General features: G+C 45.7%; 1 long non-coding RNA gene across 1 annotated transcript; it reads left to right on the plus strand.

Moving 5' to 3' along the window:
- The first annotated feature begins 432 nt into the window (after positions 1 to 432).
- On the plus strand, positions 433 to 3,656 carry LOC125889132 (uncharacterized). Its single transcript, XR_007449417.1, has 4 exons — positions 433 to 482; positions 636 to 750; positions 880 to 944; positions 3,529 to 3,656. It is a non-coding gene; the product is annotated as an uncharacterized LOC125889132 (long non-coding RNA).
- Positions 3,657 to 3,895: the final 239 nt, after the last annotated feature.

Consider the following 3,895-nt stretch of genomic DNA (forward strand, 5'->3'; position numbering starts at 1 on the left):
ATCATACAGCAGCCTATTGATTTTACATTTCTTTCTCTTAAACCATTTTATCCAACGTTAGGAAATTAGTGAAAAAACACTTCTAATGGAGAGTTTTTGCTGGTCAGTGGGTATTAAATATTAACGTTAGCTTAATTAATATATAACATTGGTGCAAGAGATAGAGTGGTGAGTGGAGGAGGTGAAATGAGGATATCATTTTGAAGTTTAAGCTAGTGCAATAAAGTTAACATTGCACTATAGAAAGGAAGATGGCTATTTTGTGATATATTGCTGTTGATATGGATTTAGAGTGCATATGAGGCATCTAAAAAGCAAAGAGTAATGTAACTTTATGTAAACAAAAACGTGAGCGCCTTTAGGCTTTATGTGTGTGATGACTATAGTGTTACCTTCTATGTTATGTTGCAGCCCAACTGATTTTGCATAGGTGGCTAAGGGAGAGGGAAGTTTGAGGACCTGGGTGAGATGAAAAACACAAGGTAAATAATTCTGAAAAATGTAACATACTAGGCTAAGTGGGGAATTATACTTAAATTCAAGTGTTTTGCTACTAAATTATGTAAGCAATCACACAAAACATATTTTTTACTGAATTATATAACTTGTTTGTGTATATTGATAACCTACTGTAGAAGCACTAGGTGCTGGTTGGTGGTGGAGGAGCTGTACTGCTGCAGGACTGTTCCTTGATGGAGGATGCTGCAGATCAGAGCTGAGTGGACCTTGTTGAGACTAAAACATGACAAGGTATGTTTCAAAAAGGAATTGTACTCAACATGTCTCTTGCTGCATTTGATATTAATTATATAAGGAATCATACTGAATTTGTAATATATAAGGAGTCATACTGCAGTGATGCTGCATGCTTTTTGCCAGGAGTGTTGTAGGGTGAGGACCAACGATGTTACGGGTCAGCAGTGGTGAGACCAATGATGATGCAGGTGAGGAGTGATGAGGACCAGCGATGTTATGCAGGTCAGCAGTGGTGAGGACAAACGATGTTATGCAGGTCAGCAGTGATGAGGACTAACGATGTTATGCAGGTCAGCAGTGATGAGGACTAACAATGTTATGCAGGTCAGCAGTGGTGAGGACAAACGATGTTATGCAGGTCAGCAGTGGTGAGGACCAGTGATGTTATGCAGGTCAGCAGTGGTGAGGACTAACAATGTTATGCAGGTCAGCAGTGGTGAGGACTAACGATGTTATGCAGGTCAGCAGTGGTGAGGACTAACAATGTTATGCAGGTCAGCAGTGGTGAGGACCAGTGATGTTATGCAGGTCAGCAGTGGTGAGGACTAACAATGTTATGCAGGTCAGCAGTGGTGAGGACTAACAATGTTATGCAGGTCAGCAGTGGTGAGGACCAGTGATGTTATGCAGGTCAGCAGTGGTGAGGACTAACAATGTTATGCAGGTCAGCAGTGGTGAGGACCAGTGATGTTATGCAGGTCAGCAGTGGTGAGGACCAGTGATGTTATGCAGGTCAGCAGTGGTGAGGACTAACAATGTTATGCAGGTCAGCAGTGGTGAGGACTAACAATGTTATGCAGGTCAGCAGTGGTGAGGACCAGTGATGTTATGCAGGTCAGCAGTGGTGAGGACCAGTGATGTTATGCAGGTCAGCAGTGGTGAGGACCAGTGATGTTATGCAGGTCAGCAGTGGTGAGGACTAACAATGTTATGCAGGTCAGCAGTGGTGAGGACCAGTGATGTTATGCAGGTCAGCAGTGGTGAGGACCAGTGATGTTATGCAGGTCAGCAGTGGTGAGGACCAGTGATGTTATGCAGGTCAGCAGTGGTGAGGACAAACGATGTTATGCAGGTCAGCAGTGGTGAGGACCAGTGATGTTATGCAGGTCAGCAGTGGTGAGGACAAACGATGTTATGCAGGTCAGCAGTGGTGAGGACAAACGATGTTATGCAGGTCAGCAGTGGTGAGGACAAACGATGTTATGCAGGTCAGCAGTGGTGAGGACTAACAATGTTATGCAGGTCAGCAGTGGTGAGGACCAGTGATGTTATGCAGGTCAGCAGTGGTGAGGACTAACAATGTTATGCAGGTCAGCAGTGGTGAGGACAAATGATGTTATGCAAGTCAGCAGTGGTGAGGACTAACGATGTTATGCAGGTCAGCAGTGGTGAGGACAAATGATGTTATGCAAGTCAGCAGTGGTGAGGACAAACAATGTTATGCAGGTCAGCAGTGGTGAGGACAAATGATGTTATGCAAGTCAGCAGTGGTGAGGACAAATGATGTTATGCAGGTCAGCAGTGGTGAGGACAAATGATGTTATGCAGGTCAGCAGTGGTGAGGACAAATGATGTTATGCAAGTCAGCAGTGGTGAGGACAAATGATGTTATGCAGGTCAGCAGTGGTGAGGACAAATGATGTTATGCAAGTCAGCAGTGGTGAGGACAAATGATGTTATGCAGGTCAGCAGTGGTGAGGACAAATGATGTTATGCAGGTCAGCAGTGGTGAGGACAAATGATGTTATGCAGGTCAGCAGTGGTGAGGACAAATGATGTTATGCAGGTCAGCAGTGGTGAGGACAAATGATGTTATGCAAGTCAGCAGTGGTGAGGACTAACGATGTTATGCAGGTCAGCAGTGGTGAGGACAAATGATGTTATGCAAGTCAGCAGTGGTGAGGACTAACGATGTTATGCAGGTCAGCAGTGGTGAGGACAAATGATGTTATGCAGGTCAGCAGTGGTGAGGACAAATGATGTTATGCAGGTCAGCAGTGGTGAGGACAAATGATGTTATGCAAGTCAGCAGTGGTGAGGACAAATGATGTTATGCAGGTCAGCAGTGGTGAGGACAAATGATGTTATGCAGGTCAGCAGTGGTGAGGACAAATGATGTTATGCAAGTCAGCAGTGGTGAGGACAAATGATGTTATGCAGGTCAGCAGTGGTGAGGACAAATGATGTTATGCAAGTCAGCAGTGGTGAGGACTAACAATGTTAGAGGCTGAGGAGCAGTGATGTTGGCTGGATGCTGGTAGGTGGAGGAGCAGTGATGTTGGCTTGGTGCTGGTAGGTGTAGGAGCAGTGAGGCTGAGGTTGGGTGGGCACGGGTATGTGGAGGAGCATTCTTGTTGGCTGGGTGCTGGAAGGTGGAGGAACACTGCTGTAAGCTTGGATAAGAATAGTAAAGTTGGCTGGGCAGTTGAAGCTGGCTGGGTGCTGGCAGGTGGAGGAAAAGTGAGGTTGTTTTGGTTATGGTAGGTGGAGAACTGACTGGGTGCTGGAGTATTTGTGGGAGCAATGGTTAGTCCAAATGTCTCCATTGCAACAACCAGTGGGGTTGGTAGCACTTTTGGAGCTGTGTGGGGGTTCGTGGATGTTGACACGTGGCTACTGTTGTTCCTTTTCACCTTTTTGGACTGGCTCTTGCTTCCAAGATGCCCATCTTTTAAGTGTTGTTTTTTTTCTGTCATTTCGTTGTTTTTTTTTGCCTCAATTCGCAACCTCAGCCGTATGAATCTTTTAATGATTTTTTCTTTCACTCCACAGCATGATGGAAGCCTGCTGGAGAGTGCCTGAGCTTCTTGCTCCAAGACACCCACTGCGTCGGGGAGCTCCATGAAGGAGGAACCGGTCCTGGTCCTAAACAGTTCCTCGATTTTGTGGATGAAATCATAGGCCTCTTGGGAGGGACGACAAAGAGCACCTGCCTTAAACTCTTTAAGGTCCACTAAGGTGCTGTTTTCTCCAGCAGGACTGTCATCATTGTGCCCTGTTGCAATTTTGCATTTTCCACAAATGCTCGCAAACTTGAGGACTTTGTGGATGATGTAGCCTGCGAGATGGAAGAGAATGCATTTCTCCATTTTTTGTGAGGTCAGATGCTGTTCACCACCATCAGCTGTTCCACCCTGAC

Source organism: Epinephelus fuscoguttatus, linkage group LG5, assembly GCF_011397635.1.
Source record: "Epinephelus fuscoguttatus linkage group LG5, E.fuscoguttatus.final_Chr_v1".
Classification (NCBI taxonomy): domain Eukaryota; kingdom Metazoa; phylum Chordata; class Actinopteri; order Perciformes; family Serranidae; genus Epinephelus; species Epinephelus fuscoguttatus.